Here is a 24,196-nt window from a genome sequence, read left to right as displayed (position 1 = left end):
TTAAAATAAAACAAATATGGAATATGTGAGGCCTGGGTGTGAGGTCCTGCCTTGAAGTGTGGTTGATGTACTCAGTAATATCCCATTGCAGAAAACTGATTTTCCCAGAAGGTATCAATTGCAAACAGCTTGTCAATCAGGAGTGGGATGCTGTGTCCACTTCCCTCTTCCTGGGTTTGGATTTTGTCTGGGTTGAACCCATGCAGGTATTGTGTGCTCTGACACATGACACATGTGAACACATGTGTCCATTAGCTCTGTTGTGTCTGGAAGTGTTTCCTTGGTTTCATCCACTACCCCGACTCTTAGAATCTTTCTGCCTCCTCTTCCACATAAATCCCTGTTTGTTGAGGGGAGAGTTTTGATAAAGACATCCCGTTTAGACCAAGTCTCTCACTCCAACGTCTCTCACTCTCTGGACATGGTCCAGTCATGAATCTCTGTGTTAATTACCATCACCTGCAAGAAGAAACTTCTCTGATGAAGCTGAATGATGCACTGATCAATGGGTAACGTTTTATCCCTTAAAAAGACACTGAAGGGCTAGGAAGGGGGCTTGGTTGATAACATGCTTTCTACACAAGCATGCAGACCAGAGTTTAGACCTCAGAACCCATGTAAAAGGAAAAGTCAGATTGATATGGTAGCTTTTCTGCAATCCCTACATGCAGAGGAGAAGGCAGGAAATCCCTGGAGCAAGGCGTCTGGCCAGTGCCATGGGCTCAGTGAAGAGAGCTTACCTCAATATGTAAGGTGAAGAATATCCAAGAAAGACATCTGCCATCACTCTCAGACCTCCGTATGGTACACATGTGCAAACATACACACATACACATATAACACAGAGTGTTGGGCATTTCTGGCAAAGGGAGCTGTATCCCACAGCTCTCCTCTGGGAGACGTAACACAGAATGAGGATAACCTTGAGAAGTTTCATGTTCATGGGGAGGGTGAACAATCTGCATAAAGAAGCTGGAGCTTGCTCTCTAAGTAGTATCTCTCACAGAGAGGTGCATACTTAGGAGTGAACTTGATCCTTGTCCTCCTTGATAACAGCCATGAGCCAGAGTCCCTAAACTCAATTTTAGTTCTAACATGCAGGCTAATTTTGAGGAAAAAAATAAGTGCACAATAACAGAGTCATACAACTATGGCAAAAATTATGAAATAAAAAATTACCCTATGGTCTAGGTTTGGGTGTATACCTGAGGAATACCATAGAGACGCATGTACACACAGGTGTCTGCAGTAGTCACAGTAGCCAATCACTAGCTACCCATTCTCAGATGAATGCATTAAGAAAATGTGGCATAGTGTACAAATTGAGTTTTATTTAGTCACAAAATGAAATTATGCGAAATGTCATTTGCAGGAAAATGGGGAAACCGGAGATCATAATGTCAAGCAAAATAAGCCAGGCTTGGGAAGATGATACGTATTCTCTATATGTGAGACCTCTACTTAAAGAAAAATATGAGACATGAAAGTAGAAAGGAACTACTTAAGAAGAGGGGGACCCATGGGAGCAGGATGGAAGATGGTAAAGGAGAGGTGACTGTGATCAAAGTACATTATAAGCAGGTGCAAAAATGTCACGACACCCATTGTTTTATACAATAATTATACAGAAGCTGAAAACATTTCTTTATGGAGAAAAAAGTCTCTGTTTTTCCTCTTTCAATTTATGAGAGAGGTTCATGGATGACGAAGGTAAAGGATGCTCGTCTTCAGACAAACGGTAGCCCCGGATAGTGAGGTGGGGGAGGACGTGCCCAGCCAAGCTAGTGGAGTTACCTTAATCGGGAGGTTGTGAACTGTGTTCTCCAGCTCCTTGGTTCTGAAAGCTGTGGAGAGAAGTGAGGGGAAAAAACATAATGGAGGGAGGGAGGAGAGAGAGAGAGAAAAGAGAAAGTGATCCACAAGTAGAGATGCCATGATCTATATGATTCTACCAATGATTAAAAAGGAACCACTAAAAATATATATATATATATATTACAGGTCGCAGAAAGAGATCATTCTGGCTGGGAAAGAAGTAGAAGCAAGAGACTGAGGGAGAGAGCAGCTGAGACTATGCTGCAAGTTGTCTGAGAGGTGGTGAGGTAGACCAGGCCTAGCAGTAAATAGGCCTGAGAGGGCCAAGGGATCCAGAGCCTTCAGCTGAAGGCCCAACATTCGACGTGGAGCATCTCATCAGGGCTGGAAGTATAGATTTTACAAAAACAAAACAAAACAGATTGCTCTTTGAGGACAGGGTTCATATGCCCAGATACAGAAGTGACGGTAGTGTCTGGATGAATTACCAACATTTGTTACATTGTTAAGTGTAGTGATTTTAGAAACTGATTTTCCTAAGTGTGGTACAGAGAGAAAATAGGACTTAAAGTCATCCATCCATCCAACAGCTACCTATTCAATTCAGACCTGTTCAGCACAGCTGTTTGAGGACTGACTTGTACACAGAAGACATCAATGAACAGAACCAGCATCAATCCCTATGTACCTGACACTTACATGGCTATAGAAAGATAAAGAAAACTAAATACGTAAAGTATACACTGTCCTAAGAACAAGTAAGTGTTAGAATGAACCAGAAGTCAAGACAGGAGTGCCGGGGTGTAGTTTTTAAGGAGTGGTCAGTTAAAGCCTGTGTGAGGGTGACATTTGAGCTGACCTGAAGAAGTTGAGCCGAAAGCACATGCTCCCCACCCCCACCCCTTCTTTGGGGAGAACTTCTAGGCAGAGAGCACAGGAAGTACAAACACAGAACGCCTAGAATATTCCAGAAACAGCAAGAAGGGTAACATGCTAGGGCAGAATAAGGTAATAGAAAGGGCTGGGTTATGATGCCGGGAAGGCTTTGGGCAAGCCGTAAGACCCTTTGCTTGTGTGTTAGAGAAATGGAAGCAAAGGGCTGTGTTGATTCAAGTTTTAAAATACCCTTTTAGCTGTTAGATGACAGTGTGACGCAGGCTGAGACACTTAGATATTTAGGAGGCATTTTCAAGATTTGAAGCTAGAAAAGAAGGCAGTGATTAGCTTTGAGACAGAGCCAGGGATTTGGATGTACAGCGCAAGAGAGAGCAAAGGAGTGTAGGAGGGAGGGAGGGTGGAAGACATATGGAGACAAAGAGACAGAGGGGCAAAGAATGGGAGAGAACACAATGTGACTCCAAAGTTCAGATATGGAAGGAAGGATGCAATTGATTGAGTTTAGGAGCAACTACAGGTGGATTAGGTTTCTTTGAGTAGGTCACAAATTTAGATTTTTTTTTTGACATAGGAAATTTGTAACGCATAATCCTAGGATCTAAAGAAAGCTCCGGAGGTCAGAGGAATGGCCTGGGCTGAAGACTCAACAGCCAGGCTGCCACTGGGGAGATGTTACTCAAATCAAAGCAACTAGCTAGCTATGATTTCCAAGGAAATGAACACAGCTGGCGGAAAAGTGGGGTTCCAAAATCTGAGTCGCAGTGGACTTCAACATTAAGCTGGGAAGATGAACATAGGAGAGCAAAAAGACAAGGTGGTAAGGTTGGAGAGAAAAAAAAAATTGGAGTCCTGTGTTCTAGGAAGGGTGATAGCGGAGGGACCTGTTAAATGCTGAATACACAAGAAGCAGCTGAGGCCTGCCTAACAGCAGAGGCGGAAGGGGGGTGAGGTGAGCAGGCCTGAATTGATGGATGCCAGTCCATTCACTGGCCCCCTCAGGGGCTCCCTCTGTACACTGCAGAACTCTCAAGTCAGTGTACTCCTTTGCAAAATGGAAGGATTTGAACTAAGACCCCCCCCCCCCTATACCACCATGTAGCTCTAAAAGTCCGAGGTTTCATGAAGATCCTAATGGGGGCAGCTTTTATTATTTTGGGGGAACTGATGCCACCTAGGTATTTGGAATCTGAAATTTGCTGGAGAGGGCTTCTCTTTTGAGGAAAGGTGAGCAAGCGGGTGTGCAGGACTATCAGCAAGCTGACCTTTGTGAGTCCATAGTAACCTGTAGACCATCACGTGCAGGTGTGCATGCATGTGCACGAGAGAGAGAGAGAGAGAGAGAGAGAGAGAGAGAGAGAGAGACTTTTCCCCCACAGGAAAATGAATCTAATTTCTATCTGTATTTTTGTTTTTGTTCCATGTGCAATATTGATCCTATTTAATTAAAGTTTCCAGAGTCTCATTAAATAGAGTTTGCTTTGGTAATTTCCCCAATATGAGCCTTCTTCATACTTTGATAATTCTGCCTTTCCCGTGGAAGCACCTAATTCCCTACTACCACCTGGTGGTAGCAAAAACATTACAAAAATAGAGTAAAATGAGGAAAGCTGAGTTTCCTCTTTAGTTCTTTATGTTCAAAGGTTGGGATGTGAGTCTTCCCTGTCAATCTTGACCTTGAGATATCCCCAATGCCTCCCACACCCTGGGACTCAAGGAGCTGCATGGAAAACCAGCACTAGAACTTGGTCTGAGCCTTGGACTGATGAAATCGAAAGCCAGAATCATCAAGTACTTACCAAATATTCACTGTAGAATGACCCAAGTAGGCTGAGGTGGCCATAATAAAGGATTTTCTGAACACACTTCCACTCTGCTTTAGAAACGATCTATGCAAGAATAGTTATTAAAATTTTACCTTTTGAATAAGTACTCTTAGAGAATAGAATCTGAGTGATTTGTTAGTCCTTCCTCTACGTCAAACTGTGAGCATATCTGGTTGTTAAGGTGTGAACTTGAATTACCCACAAGCATAATGGCTAGCAATTGGATTCCTACACAAATAGCGAAGGCTCTGTGTTTCCTGGAGAGTAGAAAAATAAATGCCTTTAATTTAAAAGAAATATATAGGATTTATTCTGCTCTTACAAAGACACGCTGTTGTAAAGCACGTCTCCATGCTTCTGAAACCATAGGAGAAGCAGCTCTCAGGAGTAACAGGAAACCTAGATTTATTCCCCCCATAGCTCTTCTACCTCCTGTCCTTCTGGGCTTCTGAGCCATCTCAGACAAGAGGGCCCAAGTTTAAGGCAGAGCCACAACAGTAAATGACATCAAGTAAAATGGGAATTTCCTTTAGAAGTCTTTACTGTCCTGAATGACCCTAAGACTTCACTAAATCAAATCACAGGGGTAAAGACTGTATGTTTTTCTCAATAAGAAGAATTGATCGAATATGACATTCAAGATCACTTAAAAGGGTAAGTTCCCTGGATATTTATTTTTCAAATCATTCTGTATAAGCGTTTAAAATTGTAGTACTTAAATATTGAAGGTGGCAATTTTGCTAACCATGGCAGAAAATGAGAGGAAATGACTGGGACACAACTGAGGGTGGAAGGGTATTCTTACTACTATTCAAGTTTATAATTTGATGTGAAAAGAAATGAGAAGCCACTGGAAGCCTGAAATTATCTTTGTCAAAGCACTGGGCAGATGAGATGCGCTTGGTGGCACAGGTGTGAAATGGCCAGCCTCCGACTGGCATTGAGACATTCTGGCGTGTTTGAGGGATGCAAAGAGTACAGATCCCAGGCTTCATAGTCTCTCTCTTCGTTGTTAGAGTAGGCAGACCCATGGCGTCAGAGTGAAGGTCTTACAATCACTTCCTCTCCACCATGGATACAAACTCAGGGGAGTGGCGTCAGCTCTCCAGCCTCATTCATTACCGTACAACCCAGAGCAGAGTCCAGCTCTCTAGTCATGAGGCTGTGTTCTTGCCAGTGCCTCAGAGACATCGCTAAGCCCATTCTAAAGTGTTTAGGCTTCAGCGATATGACTGAATAAGGGAGGAAAGCCATTGTGAAAGATGGATGGGGTAGGGCAGAAAAGTGAAGGAATCTTTCATTCAGCTGTATTGCTGTTGTAGCACCCAACTGTGTGCCTTGGGCACCTTTTTCCTCCTCCTTTTCCTTTCCTGTATTTTGTTTTGTTTTATCCTTGTCTTTAGATTGATCATTCCCCGAATCAATGCCTCAACCAGGTTCCAAGTATATGTTTTCCAGTTTCCTACTGGGCATTTCCTCCTTAATTACCCCTGACACCTTAATACAAAGATGCCCAAACTGGATGTCTTACCTCTACTGCCAAATGTCTTTCCTGGTTTCTTGACTGCCATTGTCCTCCCAGGGATCCTGATACAAGCACTGAGTATCACTTTTACTTCTTTCTCATTGATGACCTGCTATGGCCTCCCTTCTACATGTCTCCCTCTATCATTCTTAGCTCAGGCTCTCACTGTCTTCTCCAAAGCTCTTTGAGATGGCCTCTTTCATGGTTAATCTTCATAGTCAGTTTGCCTGGATTCAGAATCACCCAGAAGACACACACCTCCAGGCATGTCCAGAGAGGATTAACAGAGAAGGGAACACAAGAGGAGCCATCCTTTAGGCTAGGGTCCTAGGGGTGGGGGGGGAGGGAAATATGGAAACAAGGAGAAAATCAGTTGAGCATCAGCATTCCTCTCTCTTGACTTCCAGACCTGTCGAGATGTGAGCAAGCCACCTCACATTTCTGCTTCCACAGTGAGAGCCACCACGACCACCTGGCCTTTTCCACCATGAGGGACTGTATATTCTCTTATGCCGTGAGCTCCAAACCAATCATTCTTCCTTTAATTTGCTTCATGCCAGGGATTTGGTCTTTGGAGCAAAGAGAGAAGCAGCTAATGCAGTCTCTGGTTTTCCCCTGAGTCTCAGAGGCAGCACTGTTTTGTCATCAGTTTGATGGACAAGCTCAGACTCCACTATAGTCACACTGAGGAAATTTTTGGCAGTTCCTACTTATTACTTAGTACAGTTAAGACTTCTTAGCCTATAATTCCGAATCCCCCATAATCTTCTAATCATAGATAGGCCTTCACGAAAGGGTCACTGAAGTCTATTTTGCCATGTGGCCGCTTTGTCTTTGCAGTCTTTCCATTGTTACCAATGTACCTTTCGTTGCAGGGACAGCCCTGGAAAATTTAACACATAACCATATTATTTTGGCTTTTGCAGTACTGTTCAAACTACTATGACCACAAAGAAACCTTTATTAACTTCCCATTAGAAAGGATCCTTTGGAAGCTTGGATGAGAGCTCTGTCTATAAAGTGCTTGCCACCTAAACATGATGACATGCTGACCATGATGCACCTGGATGTGGGGGCATAGTCTTGGAATAGCTGTCTCAAAATGAAAAGAGCATGTCCGAAGCCTTCGGTTCGGTCCCCAGCACCACACACAAATCCTTTTCAAGTGCTTTCCCCATTATGTGCTTCTCTTTGTGAATCCCCACTTCTTCCTTTAAGTTAGGGTTGTTATTCCTGGAGCTTAAATCCAAAGTAAGCTATGAGCTCCAAGAGGAAAGATAGTGGTTCAGTTTAATCTCTCTTTGTGTGAAACTTAGGCTGTCGAGCTACATGATTATTCATTAACTATTAGTGGAGCGAATGACTAAATGGATGTTACTAAAAAGAAAAAAAAAAGATAGCAGACAAACTGAATGGATGCAAGTAGAAAGAAAAAAATGATTCAGAAGTTACCCATTGTGACACAGTTTTTGTTGTTATAATTTTTTTCTTTATTTTGTTTTGCTTTTGGAAGGACAGGTAAAGGCAAGATGAAGGTGTCAGATGGGAAGACACTGTAGGGGGTGGTCCAGGATGAGAAGGACTTGAGATGTCAAGGAGAAGTTAGGGAGCATTTGCCTGGCATTTATGAGTCCTTGGGCTTTATTTCTTGTACAATAAAAATTTAAAAAAAAAGAAAGAAAGCAGGGAGGGTATATAATATTCCTAAAAATTTATGCAGACCCAGATGTGGAGTCAACCTCTGATTACCTACTACTTATATATTTTAAAGAAATATGCAAAGATCCCGGTGCTTGCTTTTTTGTTTGTCTCCCAACATATGCATGAGGCAGCACAATTCAGGACTTGATTTACCTTTGCTGATTCAGCTTCTTTTTGCCTAGCTTATTTATGGCCACCCACCAGAGAAGCATTGTGTCGCTGCTGATAAAGGACAACAGGGTTGCATCCTAGGCTCAGCCAGCAAGTTTGCTGTGAGACGTGAAGAAATTTGGGTACTTCCCCAATGATCATTTTTCCTGAACCAAGGGAAGCCTGGGCCGTGTGAGAAAGGCCGAGTCTCAGACCGCAGTGTCTCAGAGATGGGATGTGTGTGCAGGTCTCTCTGGGAGTCTTGCTGAAAGGGAGACGACTTGCCATCAGGTCTGTAGTGGGGCCTGAGATTCTGCATGTCAAAGCAGCTCCTAAAAAGCCTACACTGCATAGCACAGTCCTAGACATTTGGAGAGAGAGAGAGAGACAGAGAGACAGAGGAATGTGAATGTTCATCCAAGCCTGCTGTTCACAGCTTCAGCTGGCCATTTGGCTCACTTCAGAGCACAACCCAAACCCAGAGTCATACAGAAGTCCCATTAAAGATTTATTTTTACTTGAGTGTATGTGTATGCCTGTGTGTGTGTGTGTGTGTGTGTGTGTGTGTGTGTGTGTGTGTGTAGGTAGGCACACATGCATGCAGCTGCCTGTAAAGAACAGAAGGCACATTGGATTCTCTGGAACTAGTGTTATGGGCAATTGTGAGCTACCCTATGTGGTACTTGGAACCAAACCCACATCCTCTGCAATAGTAGCAAGTGCTCTTAACTACTGAGCCACGTCTCCAGCCCCAGAGGTGAGATTTTAATACAGCACCTAGCTTAATCGGATATGCACTGGGGTTTGGTGACCACATATCTGCCGGATCCCCAACTAGGGAACAGCAAACATAAGGCCCGGAACCACTTGAATTCCACCAGGGACAATCCTGTTACTAGTGAGAGGTTTTCCTGAAAGACTAACTTTTGTGCATTTTCCTAACTGACGCGAAATTCCCCTTTAAAGTCTCAGATGTACCCAGTCCTGTGTATAATTTATTTTTAAAAAGCTACTAGCATAGAAAACCAATTGTTTCTGCCTCTTTTACAATGATGAATGCTGTAGATTATTATCATTCCCTCCTGTGGTGGGGGGTGGTGGTGGTAGTGGGAAGGAATGGCTATTAAGCAATTATGTTATTCAAACACATCATTATTATTATTACCAACACGAGTGGACTCATTATAACTGAACAATAAAAGCATGAGTGACTTTGCATTGTTATTAGTGTCTGTCTCAGGGCTCCTGCCTTTCCCAGGGGCCAGTGCATGCTGCAGATATGACTCAAAATGTACCGTACTCACAGTGCTCAACTCGCAGGCAATCGAGTGGCTTGAAGAATCCAGTGCATTCTTCTCATTTTTCTGGTTCCAGCCTGACAGTCCTTTGCACTCAGATAACGTGATCCTGGCATCCGGTTTCCCTTAGTCCTCCTATATTCTCCACCCCTCTTTTTGGCTCATGACCCCTGCAACATTGTAACTGTCTCACTTATAACTTGTCAATAACTGCTTTTTCTTTTAGAATAAAATACAATTAAAAAAAAATCAAGGCTAGACAGGCCATTAGGGAACTAGACCTTCTGCATTCTCAACTACTTCTCTTCTACTTACTATACTGTCTTTATGTTCTAGAATGTTCCAACATCTCCAGTTTCTGGGAAGTTCTGCACCCTCTCACCTGGGAGAGCTGAACATGCTCTTCTTCCTATTTATAAGATTCTCTGGCTATTTCTTCCCCCAACTTCAGACATCAGTTTAAATTTCAATTTCTTATGGAGCCTTCCTTGACATTAAGACTGATTCAGAGCTTCCTGGCAATCTCTTTGGTAACATTGGCTCTTCCTCAATGATAACAGTGTCTACACCAGAAGCAAGTAGTGCCTGCTGGCTGATTCCTCCCACCACTAATGATGATAACTTTTCCCAAAATAGGACTGCTCTCAATGCTGATTTCTCATTGTCTAACATATATGTGGCCATAGAAGACACCTAGTAGTTGACCACTGGGGAAATGAACTTAAGATTGTGCCAGGCAACTGAATTTAGAGAAAAATATGGGGAGAGTGAACTAAAGAGGCTGGGTCCCAGAGTCAGGAGCTAAACTTTCTCTTCCACAGACATAGCTTCTTCACCCCTCCAAAGTATGTTTGTCTCTTATATAAAGACACAGTAGGAAATATCCTATTTTGATTTAAATACCCAGAAGAGCTTTGACTTTGAAGGACCATGGTATTTTCTTATGCCCACTCTCTCTCTCTTTCTCTCTCACTTTAGGCTTTCATGAAACTCAGTGTCACATTCTAAGCTCATCTTTGTAACTATTGATGCTTGTGGTGCATACTCCTGGCAATATTACTTTTTTCTGGTCTTGATTTTCTATCCTAAATATTTTCTCTGGCCTTGATTTGTTAAATTATTTATAGCTTTCTATTTGAGAATACCAAGTCTTATAAAGCCTCCACAAATCCTTGGTGGAATATAGTAGGGAGATATATGAAAGAAGTAAAGTCATGAAGCTCCAAAGTACATTCTCTTTAACTTGCAGAGCCTCCTTTCTGTAGATGGCACTGGTAGGAGTGAGGGAAAGAGAGAGAGTGGTTGGCAAGGGTGTTCGTCAGCACATGTAGACGTGGAAAGCTTTGCGGTACAAGAATCCTTCTGCAACAGAACGTGGAAGTGAATTTGTTCCTGCCCCTTGCTGAAGGTATCCCCAAGAGGCTCAGGAGTCTGAGTGAGCATCCTCTATTTACAGTCTGACTCTTTTCTGCGGGTGGCTCCATAGAGGAACTCAGTAATTGGTGCTGGATTCTGTATGAAAGCCACCTGTCCCCTGAGATGTGGTTGTTTATTATGAGGTCAGAATTAGAGTGTTTCTGTAGGCAAAACCATACTTTCTGCTATTCTCCAACTTACTTTGGGTGTCCATGGAAACCCCATGTGCTTTAAGAAGCTGACATTCGTCCCTGTCTTAAAGGGGTGCAGGAGCAAGCAAGGGCTCCACTCGTGCTGTATGCCAGATGATACATGTATACCTCACAGAGACCAATTTAATTTCCACAGCTGCCCTGTGAAGTGGGATTTGGCTCTCATATTTAGGAAATGCAAGGCTCAGGGAGAGACTAGCCTGGGGTCATTTGCTAATGAAAGGGAATGCCAGAGTTCGATCCCAGATATCCTGACAGCGCACAGGGATCATGCTGTGTCACTTCTGTAACCCACAAGAGACAGGAAAGAAACAGGATGCTCTGCTGGTGAGAGAGAGAAGTCAGAGACAGGCAGAAGGCAAAGGACCTCCCCCAGACCACAGCCATCGCCCTTCCTGGCATCTAGGCTTTCCTGGATATGATTATCCCCATCCCCACAAACAAAATAGAGATAACTGTTCAAGCATCCTTCTGAGCGGGAGGTTAATTCAGTTCTAAGGTGGGTACTCTAATGGTCACTTGCCCTTCACTGCAATAAGACAGCTTGCCCAAGGCAACTCAGAGGGGCTTTTATTTAATCTTACAGTTCCAGAGGGACAGAAGAGTCTGTCATGACAGCAAGTAGCAGGTATGGGGCCAAGAGCAGGAAAAGAGTTCATATATTCAATTGCAAACACAGTGCATGGCGGAGGTAGGGGGTGACAACTGGAAGTAAGGCACACTTTTTATTCTCAAAGTCTATCCCTAGTGACCTGCTTCCTCCAGCATGGAGACACGACCTAAACCTCCCCAGGCAGTGTCATCAACTGGGGACAAAGAATTCCAATGTCCAAGACTATGGGGAACATTCTCGTCCAAACCACCATAGATACTAATCCCTGGATGCTGGGGGCACGGCCATGTTCTTGGCCCTTTGAAGCATGGTCCCATTTAAACTTCATAACAGCTAGTGTAGGAAGCGTCATCTTAAAGGTCACCCACTCTCAGGCTATTAGCAATGCTGGTTCCCCAGCTCCCTGTCTCCGCTTCTCATGCGGCCGAGATGAACACTGCAACCGTGAAGTTTGGGGATCCCTGTTAAAAAGAAAGGAGTCGATACAGAATGGATTCCGCAGACCTCCACAGAATTCAGTGTGGTACACAAAGCTCCCCTGCTCCCCTCACTGACATTCACACCACCCTTTACTCCCCAAGTTTCTTTCACTATCTCATGCGAGATTTAATTCCTACCTTAAGCTTTTGGGGCAGTAAAATATAATTTTATTAATTTATGGATTCACACACCAACTAACATAGCCCATACCATTTTTCTTTCACTCAGTTTCCACCAATGTTAGTATCTTGAAAATCGCAAGAATAATATTACAGCAACAGAATTAACCTATCACATTCTCACCTACTTCTCTCCAACCTTGTTCCTGCCTGATCCCCATTGAAATTACTAGTCTGTTCTCCAACTCTGTAACTCTGTTCTGTATTTTTAAAATATGATTTCAAGAATAGACTCTACATAAATGACTTTTGAGGCTTGCTTTTTTTTTCTATTCTCCATGAATTCTCTGTAGATTCTCCCAGCTTTTCTTCTACATCAATGGTTTGCTTATTTTATTGCTGAGCAATATTTGTGTATGAAGACACCACAGTCTGTTTAACCATCTACTTGCTGAAGAACATCCGGGTTTCCAGATTAGGTTTGTTATGACTAGAACTTTTCTAAACACTCATATACAAGTTTTCATATGAACTTATCCTTACTTCTCTGGGACACATTCCCGGAAAGGCAATTGCCAAGTCTTCTGGTTAACTGTGTGTTTGGGTTTATAAGAATGCCAAATGTTTTTTCTAGAATGACTGTGCTATTACTGCACCCCTGCCAAAGGTGTGGGAGTGGGTTGGTGTCTCTGAATCCTTTCCTTTTGTCTTCCTTAATCACTTCCCGAAAGCTGTGTTTCCAAAAATGATCACGTTGGAGTTTAAGGGCTTCAGTAGATGAATTTGAAGGATGGAAAACAATTCAGTCCGTAGCACTAGTACAGCCACTACCCTTAGGAAACCTGGCTCTCTCTCCACTCTCAAAAATTCAGCACAGCATCACTTCCGTTTATTGATTTTATACTCTGCGAAAAGCTGTATGGAGATAGCTACAGGGGACTCTCAGCCCTCTTGGAGTTCACTGTAGCTGGCTAGAGACCTGCAAAAGCTTTCTACATGTGGCTAAGTACTAAGTCTAAGTACCAAGAGGCATAATGGACCTGCATCCCGACTTCACCAGTTCCTGTGTGGGGTCTGTGCAAGTCACTTGTTTTCCATCTTTCAACTGAATAAGGTGATTCTTCTTTCGTCTTCTGCCTCCCAGCATCGCCATGATCAAATGATGTGTTGCAGAGATGTGAACCAGAGCACAGTAGTACACACCGCTGGGTTCTCGTTGGGGGATGGGGAGTCGTTGATGGTACTGCTGGGGAAGGGATGTGGATCAGAAGAGAGGACACTGAGGCAGAATGTGGGATAGGACTAGATGACACAGGACATCCAGAGCTGCATTCCTAGATTTAATATTGAATCTCATGATTGGAAGACAGGTTCACAATGAAGCTGAGTGTGCATAACTGCCTTACACCTTTCAGAAAGCTTTATATTCCTTTCCTTTGCTACATGACTCTTTGTTACATGGAGCAGACACTGTTTAAAGAGTTAAAATGATTTTTTTAAAGAGGTTAGCTAATTATCAGGGTTTCAAATTTGATAGCTAACAGATCTGTGGGTTCTAGCACTAACTCTTTAATCCAGCCCTTCCCACCAGTGGCAGGAAAGCACAGTCCAGGGGAAGGACCTTGGACTTGGATTTGCCTCCTTTCTTACCCATGAATCCACATAGCCAGCCAAGCTATGAGGCACCTCAGAGTTGCCAACATTGCCCTGCTTGGTCTGGACTGTCTAGAATTTGGGCACAGCCCCTCCCTACTTTGATGATAAAGACCAAGTTTCCTTTGATTTGTTAGAATTTTACTTAAACAGAATCCCCCACATCATAGATATAGCTAAAAACCCCAAACCAGCCCTTGCTGAAAAACGTGTGCCAGTGAGGAGTTTTCTCCAAGGAGTCTTGAGGAAGAAAATCTATGACATTGTGAATGTACAAATTCTTGCTGAACCTCACAGCTCCATGTTGAACTGTAAGGTTAGTATTTGTTAACACTTTTATTAAAGATGTACAGATCCGTTTACTGTGGATTCACCTTGGTCTTTTATCCATAGATATGTGAATTGACTTTCTTATTTGAATATCTTGCATATATACATTTCTAGATTTGTTTTTTACTTTTGTGAAGCTAAAAAAAATAAAAAATCAGATAACACCAAAACACATCTATGGAAGGATTAGTAATGACTCTTGGTTCATGGTGGCCAGAATGACACGAGGCCTTGCACAGCTGACCTTTGGGAAAAATTGTATACACATAGGTAACTAAGCCAGGAATCAAACGTACCCTAAATGTTAAAGTTCCTCAAAGGCACAGATTTAAAATATAGTCTGTTATTGATAACTCTTGTGCGTATTTTCTATGAAAATAAAATTCTTGATTAGGATAACAGAGCATTAATCCATGAAGCTTGTTAATACCTTAGTTCACCTCTTAAGAACAATATTATCAAACTATATTGAAAGTGGAAATACCTAGTGGACTTGGCTACTTAACACTATTGACCCTTACTTCATCTCTTTTTTCTTCTCCACTTACAGTGAAACCATGGTATTTTCTCTTGTGAAGATTGACTGGAAAAGTATACTGGGCCACTATGTAATTCCCTGGTGTTTGGGATTAGAGACCCCAGACACATATACACCCACACACACACACAAACACACACACAAGCACACTGCTGCTAGGACATGCCCATCATTTCCCAGGCCTGTGAAAGCAAACCCTACATGGTCAGTATCTTACTCAGTAGCTTAATGATTACACCACGGATGTGGAGTCATACCAATGAGGTTTGAGGCCTCAGTGTAGTGTGGAATGCCTGCATCTGTAAAATAGGAGTAGTAATAACATCCAGTATGGAAAGTTGTCAGGATTAACCAGGATGGTGGACGGAAAAAGCTTAGGAGAGGGGCTGGTATCTCAGGAATGTTACATATTATTATCACTGCCATTGTCATTATTGAAGGACAGATAGCAGTTGCTAAGTGCACAGAAAGTGCCTGGAATGATGGTTTCTTACAATCTGTACTCAATGTAAGAGAGAAAAAAAATTACAAGAGCAATTGAAGAGTATTCAGCAGGAGACTATCTCACGAGCCTCAGCTTTCAACGTCCCACAGAAAAGTTCAAGCACTTTTTGGGGAAATTGTGTACCCCGTTTCAAGAAAGATTCAAGCACATGACACTGTGGTGCGCCATTGCCTGTCTGTTGCCTCTCACATGAGCTGCCTGAAGGAACACCTGTGCTCAGAAGCAAACTTCCATTTCTGCCATTTCTCCCTTGGTGCCTGAAGTTATTGAGCATTTCTGCAGAGAAATTCTCTGTATCATGCGAAGTTTAGATAGCATTATGATAACTTATTTTAATTGTGCAGAACATGCAATGCCCCTGCATGTTGTCTTAGCATGCAGAGCTGGGTAGGCAGAGACATGTGTGAAGGAGGAAACCTTCCTGAGAGTCCATGTCTAACTCCGATGGCGTTGCTTTAGCAGACACATGTCCAGATGGGACGATGGATGCCTTCTCCAAATGACAGCTTGCAGCTGGTCATAGGTAGTGATTAGCTTCCCTTCTAAACACCACTGTGGCAACCCTGGATTATATTTTACTTTGGTTCCATCACAGTTTGAACGTGAACATGAACATGACTCCCCGCAGGCTTCTGGGGTGAATGCCTAGACCCTAACTAGTAGCTCTATTCGGGGAGATAGTAGGGACCTTATGGTCCTCGGTCTCCCAGGGAATGCTCCTTTGAACATTCTGTTTGGTCACAGCCGTGTCTCCTTCCTTTTATTCCCGTCCTCCATGAGCCAATGATTCTCCTACAACATGCCTCCACCCAGAACCAGCATGTTCTGCCCAGCATATGGAGGCAATAAACTATAAACTGATGCTCTAAAACTATGAACAAAACCAGTTCTTCCAGATCCATCAGGATAAAGGCACTTGTCGCCACGCCTGACCACCTAAGTTTCAGCTTCCAGCCGCATATGGTGGAACAAAGGAACTGACTCCAGAAAAATAGCCCTCTGACTCCTAAATGCAGGCCATGGTACAAGTACATGTACACGCACACACGTGCACACGCGCACACGCACACACGCGCACACACACACACAGGCAGGGAGGGAGAGACAGAGATAATAAATAAATGTAATACATTTTCATAATAGTAACAAATACACTCTTCCTTGAAGTTATTCTTACAGGCATTCTGGTCCCACTGAGAAGAAAGCTCACACCAGTCTTTATATCGTCTCTACATTAGAAGGAATGACTTGTCCCTGTGCTTAGGACAAAAATGTCACAGTCTTGGACCTAGGAAATCTGTTCTGTGTTAACTCTCTTTATTATGTTCTATGTTCTGCAGATATTTTTTGGTTTGAATTTTTCAGTAGCTTCTCCTTTAAGGTTTACTTAATTTGAGATTTATTTGAATTGAAATGTTTGCGTTATAGCTGGACTATTGCAGTTTGTGCCATCCAGCTTCGGCCAAAGATTTGGCTTGAGTTATTAAGACACCAAGACATATTTTCTGACTCAAGCATTTTAAACAGAATGCCACCACATTTTAAAATGGAATTAAATGGTGCCAGTGTTTTTAGACTCCTATACAGTATGTGTTCAGTATATCTGTGAGATGATACAACTGAATTTTTTTTCTCCCCCTACCAAACATACATCTCCTGCATATGGTTCCTCTGGCTCCTACATTTGGCTGAAACATTAAAGCACTCTCCTGGTAACTGTGGCTGCTTATACACTTAGTCCCGTAGTCCCATAGACTCAAGAAAAATCACACTAAAAATGAAAATTAGCTATATACCATGTTTTAATGGAGAGTTTGTGCGATCCATTCTGGATGTACGAAGATGATGCAGAGAATTTGTAAATTTTACTTGTGGATGTGTGGGAGGATTTAATGCTCGTGGATTGCGTGTTGACAAAGGTAAAACGCTTGCTGAGAATCATAAGAGGTCTAAATGGTGCATTTACTGTATTCCAGGGTCTCAAGGAAACATCTGTGAGATCATAATGAAAGTCAAAGGGAAAAGACTGTAGCTTAATACATGCGTTTAACGTTACACATAGCTGTTTGGGGACCGCATGAGATGCAAGAAATAAGATCCAGCTTTATTGGATTTACCAATTCTTCATCTGAAGTCTTCTCAAAATGAGTGTGGTTGATTCCTCAGCTGGATTGTAAACGAGAATTAATGACAGTTCCCAAGCCGAATCAAGGTCTGATGCTCCTAAGCTCAAGGCACTCCTCCCTTTCCTGCACTTTTCGTCCAGCTGGGCCCTGTGCGGTGCCACGTAAGGTGGGGCGTGCTGAACTCCTCCGTCCTTAGACACACAAGCTCCCTTCTTGCTTAAATGGTAATGAGTAAATTACTTTCTGCCGCCTGACAGGAAGATGAATTGTTTAACAGTCATTACGCCGCCCCAAACTTAAAGCCCAGATGACAGTTCAATTCATATTCGAGTCAAAGAACTCAAAAGTTTTCATCATTCCTCCTCCTTCAGTCCTGGGAAGCTTTGCGGTGCAGCGAAGGGGTGGGGGAGGGAGCACTGCCCCTTCCCTTTGGCTCCCTGCTGGGAGGGTCTTAACGGTAAAGCAGGCAGAGAAATGATAGATACCTAAGTTGGGTGGATCTGAGCTTCTCAATTCCCCGGCCCGTTGCTGTTCACACGACATAAATACAATAATCACCCTCATCTGCTAAATGAGGGAGTGGAAATGGGCTAGCAGCTATCTAGCGTCAGTCTGGGGCATCCACCGTGAGTGGTGTGCTTGGGGGAAACGGCAATGGCAGGCTGGTAGATCTTCCTTGAGAACCGCCGTGCTTTTTCAACACATGAAACCGATTTTGATGCCCTCGCTGGGGACTGTGCAGGGGCGGCCAGGGCGAGAGAACAAAGGAGGATTTTCTGTTATAATTGGGCAAGAGAGAAATCTTTCACAAAAGAGAAACTGTGGTGGTCTGGGCAAGGCTGTTGCCTTCCAGGCAGAGAGTGTCTTACCACAGGGGCCCATGCGTCACTCCGCTGAGCTTCGGAGCTGGTGGTGCCTGGCATTAAGCATCATTAGGGGATGCGGAGGTATCTGACAGTCGAGGAAGAAAGGAGAGTGGCTTTTATTTTGCTGCAAATCTCCTCTTTTGGAGCCACCCATTGTCTCTGCAGATGTGGAAAAGGCAGCATGAAGAGTGAAGAAATCAGGCTCTCTGCTTGGGCTGCGATGACAAGACGCCATAGACAAATAGTCTAAACAACAGCCGTCCTAGCTTCTGGGAGCTGAGCAGTCCAAGACACAGGTGCTTTGGGTTCTTGTTGAAGGTTCTTCCTGGATTGATGATGAGTTACTGCACCAGGGCTTAGGGCTTTAACGTGGGAGTGTCGTGATCCCTTAACCTTCAGTTCAGACCCTGCAGCTCCCAGAGCCCCATGTAGCCTCTGCAAGGGGTGATCCCCTGGCAGGAAATGCCTTCCCCTGCCCTGATGCACTTTGGGGGGGGGTCTTTAAACCCCCTCCAGCCCCACCCTAGATCCCTATCATACCAGCACCTCCTTAGATAACACACAAAAACTCCCCTGCCTCCCCTGCATGGGGTAGGAGAGGAACCTCAAGCCCTTGTAGGTCTCCAAGAGTCTGGCACTGGTCTTGCCTGACAGTAGCAGTCAGGGAAGGCTCCTGATGTCCAGGGAGGGCAGCGAGCATGGGCCGAACCCTCAGAAAAGAGCATTTGTGATTTTTCTTTAGATTTTACTAACTTGTCTGTCGCTCATAGTCCACGGTTATCAGTTTTCTGATCTGTGAAATTGAAGTAATTATAATTGCTACTTTGCAAGGCTATTGAGAGACTCTAGTGAAATGTGGAGGCCAAGAGCTTGGTACATGGTCAAATATTGTTTCAAATTGTTGGAAGATTTTTTTTCCTTCTTGTCTTACTGAGGGTTTGGAAACCAAAGAGAATTAATTTGCAAGTTTAACTGTGGCTTTTCTTTAGTTAGATAATCTTTAATTTTCTTATAAAATTAAGAAAATAGAGGAAAATAGTGAAAACTGTTTAATGCAGCACCATCTGTAGCTGTTGTTTTCGTTGTGTAAAAGTAAGTTTTATTCGCCTGCTTCTGTTGTTGCTTCAGAGGATTAATGCCTCCATCTGCTAACCTAGGCCTAGTCCTGGAAGCTTCGAGCCTCCATACAATCTAACCTAGGCCTAGAATGTTTCTGCCTCTGAGTCTTACTGCTTAATAAGCTCACCCTTTCTTGTTCTTTCTGAACTCATAGCTGACTGTTTCAACTCAGCTGTTCTGGTGCAAACTCCTCTCCTGCTTTTCTCTCAGCCTCTGAATTGCTCTGCTTGACCTCAAACTAACTCCAACAATCTTTTCTAATCTTCTGGCTTCTTTTTATTCTCTGGCTAATTCAGTCTTCACCTGAGTTCTCTCTCTGCAACCTGTCTGTCTTTTACCATCCTGGTAAAAACTGTGTCTTCTCTCTGATTGTTCCTTAAGTAACCTCCCTTTCTTCTCTCTTCTCTGGAGAGTTGGGTGTATCCTGTTCTGTCAAGTCTTTCTCTGATTTGTCACTGTTCCTGCCACTCAATTAGGCATCACTTTCAAACATGGGTGCTTCCTTCTACAAACTAACTTTACCTTCATTGTTTGGGATTAAAAGCCTGTACCATCACACCTGAACCTAAGCTTTACCTGAACCTTGCTCTATAGCAGGCTGGCCTTGAACTCAGTCAGGTATGCTTACCTCTGTCTCCTGGATTAAAGGTGTGGTTGTATTCCAGCTGGATCATGCAGACCTAAAGGGTCTTTATATGTGATCTCTTACCAGAGCAGCCATGTTCTGAATTAATATTCTTCCACATTGTTGTTTGAAGTTTTCATCTGTTTGTTTTGAGACAGGGTCTTTTATAGCCCAGGCAGGCCTCAAATTTGCCACGTAGTGGAGAATAATGTTGAACTCTTAATCCTCCTTGCCTCTGTACCCCAAGTGCTAGGGTTATAGGCATATACCACCACACCTCATTGCCAGGATGCAAGGAATCAAGGGTGGAGCTTTCTGCATGCGAGACAGGAAGTACTCTACTGCGCTATTCCTCCAGCGCAGATGCTCATTCCTGAAGGGACCCCCCAAGACACAAAGGAGATTTCTTTGCACCAGAGGGTCAAAGGACAGGGATTATGAGACAAAGACAGGAGCTAGAGGATGAGGGAGAAGGGGTAAGGAACAAGCGAGAATGGAAAGGGTATTTGTCCTGGGGGACAAGGACACAGGACTGCCTTTGGATCGAAAGGAGACAGACATGGCCTATAAGCAAATGGCAGTTTATAAAGGCAAAAGGGGAAATCGCGTGTTAAATGAGGTTTTTAATTTTGACTGGAAAGGTTAATTAGGGTAGCCACAAGGGGGCTTTTGATTGCTGGACTTCAATACTTTGATAGCTAGACCCTGGTAGTCAGCCTCAGGAGGAGGAAGTAGCCAAATAAGGGACTAGACCTTGGTGGTGAACTTTTGGAATGTAATCTAATGGCTTTTAGCAAGGCAGAGGGAAGAGGGGAAGGGCAAGGCCTGCCAGGGCCATATTTGTCATGCTGGGCCAGCCTAGAGTCCCTTCATTTCCGGTGTCTGCTACATCTTCTACAACCACCAGTGTAGCCCCAGTACCCTCCCCGTGCCTCTCATGCTGTGTAGCTTTCCTTGTACCCCTACCACTCATGCTGGCCAAGGATTTTACATCCAGGGATTATCAGTTATCTTTTCCCTGGGCATGAATTGTGTGTCCCCCAGCGGCATAGAGGCTTCTAAAATATTATCTAGAGCCAACCAGGACTGGCCAACAATGTTTCCCCAGTAAACATCACTTGGATGACTGACCTCATTTATGCCGTTTTGGGTAGGGGACCGAAATCAAACGAGAAAAGGAAGTTTTTCAGTTTTGAGCCGAAGTGATGGCATCACTGTCCTCTCTGCGGTGGCTCCTCCAGTGGTGTGCTGCCCTTCTTTCTCCAGACCTGAAGAAAGCTGCAAGGGTGGCCAACCTGCATTCCTCTTCCATGCAATCCTAAGATGTCTCTCATGGCTCACAGCTGGCAAACCTTCTCTGGGGAATCAAAATGTCTTGACTAAGAGCTTAAGAGCTCAGGGAGCAGTCGGGTTTAGTTTACAGAGACTGCAAATCCAATGAACTCATCAGGAGGTTAAGGATACCTTTCCTCGTACATCATAAAGACACAGCCCAGATAATCTCCGGCTGTGTGACATTACCTGGAGATGTATGAACAAATGTTTGTTCATCCCAGACAGGGCACCAATGACAAACCAAAGAAATGATTCTACCCACATCTAATTTAGTAAAACAATGAGTTTATTGGGGTTATCTGCAGGGTTTGGGGGAAGGGTTGCTTATAGGTGCTGGATGACTCAAAGGCAGTTGGTCACTGGAAAGGCCATTCCACCCACTATTCTCCCAAAAGCTCCACTCCTGGGAGCTCGGTCCCCAGCTGGCAGGCAGCTCCTCTGAAAAGTCTCCTATTGCCAATAATTGTTTATTACTTATATAACCTCAGGAGAGGGGCATCTTGAGTCTTGTGACTGTCTAAGCTTCCTGAGCCTTGGGGGTTTGCTTAGCCTCCTGGGTCTTTGTGATTGCCACCCTCCCCATGCTTTTCCCCCTAGTAGGGAATGTTTCAATTGTAAGAAAATAGCTATGGAACACACCCCAAACTATGGATGGTATCCTTCCTACCAGCAACAGTAGTGAGGTGTTTTGAGGCAGAGGCAGAGCCTGCAGCATGCCCCTTTTCTCCTCATAGTACACCCCCAAACCCCTTCCCCACAGCAATCATTTTGTAGACAGAAAAGCTCGGTACACCGTTTTGACAAAGGAGATGTTTTTCTGAGTGGTGGACTGTTGTTCTTCTGTAGAGAGTCTTATAGAGAATAAACATCAAATCCCATATGCTGCACGTTGCCGTGAATACGTTACTAAAAAGGAGAAACTACATGAAGAGAAATACAAGCTGTGTTTTATGTGCCTATAAGTGCATCAGGTAACTTAGGATTTAAACACTGGCTTTGAAGACAGTTCCAGAATACGTAAACCAGCAGCTGTGGTAGGCAAGCTTCTCAAGAAAACAGTTGAAGATGCCTACATTATTAAAGGCTTGAATATTTTATTAAAATGTTTATTATAAAGCTATCATAAGGCCATTTACAGAAAAACTTAAATATATGGAAACAAATTCACTTATACTTTTATAGCCTTACAAAGCAATAGTATTTGATTCTATTTTCTTCTAAACTCTTGAATTTTGCTAAGACAGTGACAAGCACTAGTTTGTCTTGGGTTTGGATCCAGTCCCTGTCACTTAATAGCCATGTGATTTTTGGCGCCTGACTTTGCCTCTCTGTGCCTCTGTCCCATCATCTACAAGATGGAGATACCAGAGTGACTGCTATGTAGGATCAGAATTTAGTAAAATGACTCAAGCCAGGCAAACTATTGTAATCCCAGCTATCCTGGAGCCCCATGCAGGAGGATCACCTGAGCCCTCAAGTTTAAAAGCATCCTGGAAAATATAATAAGACTACACTGAAAATATTTCAAGGACTTAGAGAAGGGGCTGGAGAGGTGGCTCAGTGATTCGGAGTGCTTGCTGCTCTTCCCTGGGACTGGAGTTCATGTCTTAGAACCCTCACCAGGGCCTTTCCAACCACCTGAAACTCAAACTCCAGGGCAATCAGGAACATTTTTCTGGACTCTGGGGACAACTGCACTTGTACATGTTCATACTCACACGCACACGCACACACACACACACACACACACACACACACACACATATCACATATATTTAAAAATAAAAAACTTCCAAGATTTAGAAGAATTATATACATGATTATGTGCCTCCATTCATATATTTAATATCTGTTCATTTTTTACTTTATGCAGTTATACTTACCCCATATGTATATTTTAAATCCTTTTAATTTAATTATGCTTTATCATATTCCTCTTTCACATCCTCGAGTTTTCATGACTTTTTAGTAGACATGTGTTCTGGCTTTTTTTTATTTTAAACAACACTCAGTTAATACCATCAGGAAGATCAGTTGACCTTGTTTAGGATAGATTCCTGAAATCGGAGTACTGGGGTCAAAGGTTATAAAGTTATTGCTCCAGATATTCCTGATACATCTTGCCAAATTGCTTTTCAAGTACCTTGAATGAATTTAGATTTCTATCACAAAGCAGAAAATGTGCGCCTCAGCAGGTAAAGGAACGTTCTCTTAACAGAGAACGTGCTCACTGCTTCCAGCATGCCGGGAGCCAGGTCTCACACTGTGGGTGCTGAGTCAGGACCCCTTAGTCTGCCTGTCTTCTAGAGCCAGAGGCCAGAAACTAACAGTTATAAGCTGTCTTTTATGTATTGCTAGGCACAGAAGAGGGACCGAACCCACCATGGAGTTCTGGGAAGGCCTCCTGGAAGGGGCAAGCTTGAGTTTGGAGTCGGATGGAGAAGAGTAGGTGGATATGTTGCGGGTGTGGTGGTTGTAGGGTAGAGGCTTGCACCACAGCAAGAGAACAGTGCATGTGTAGGACCGAGGGAGATAGTGTCTGGGGGTTGGGGGCACATTAGTACTGGCTGGTTTTAGGTCAACTCAACACAAACTAGAGTCATTTTAGAAGAGGGAACCTCAATTGAGAAAATTACCCTACCAGCCTGGTCTATGGGCAAGTGTGTGAGGCATTTTCTTGATTGGGGTTTGACATGGGAGGGTCTGGCTCACTGTGTGGGCCGGTGTCCACGGGTGCTATAAGGAAGCAGGCTGAGCAAGCCAGTAAGCAGAGCACCTCCATGGCCTCTGCATCAGCTCCTGCCCTGCTTGACTTCCTGCCCAGACTTCCCTCAGAGATAGACTCGGAAGTCTAAGTGAAATAAACCCTTTCTTCCCCGAGTTCCTGTAGTTGTTTTATCATAGCCATAGAAGCCTAACTAAGAAGGACTACTTGTAGACAGATTTGAAGGTATTCTGAGGGTAGAGGCCAGGGCAGATTACACTGTGTGTTTCTCGAGAGCATGTGTGTGTGTGTGTGTGTGTGTGTGTGTGTGTGTGTGTGTGTGTGT

The 24,196-nt window shown here is 43.6% G+C and overlaps 1 protein-coding gene across 1 annotated transcript in view; it reads left to right on the top strand.

The window, feature by feature from the left end:
- The window catches only part of Alk (ALK receptor tyrosine kinase), a 700,602-nt gene that overhangs the window by 258,337 nt on the left and 418,069 nt on the right, over positions 1–24,196 (top strand). The gene's annotated exons all lie outside the window — the stretch shown is intronic.

Source organism: Psammomys obesus, unplaced genomic scaffold (assembly GCF_907164565.1).
Source record: "Psammomys obesus unplaced genomic scaffold, mPsaObe1.curated_primary_1811, whole genome shotgun sequence".
Lineage (NCBI taxonomy): Eukaryota > Metazoa > Chordata > Mammalia > Rodentia > Muridae > Psammomys > Psammomys obesus.
Note: the sequence above shows the minus strand (reverse complement) of the source record. Positions and strands in the feature narration are given on the sequence as shown.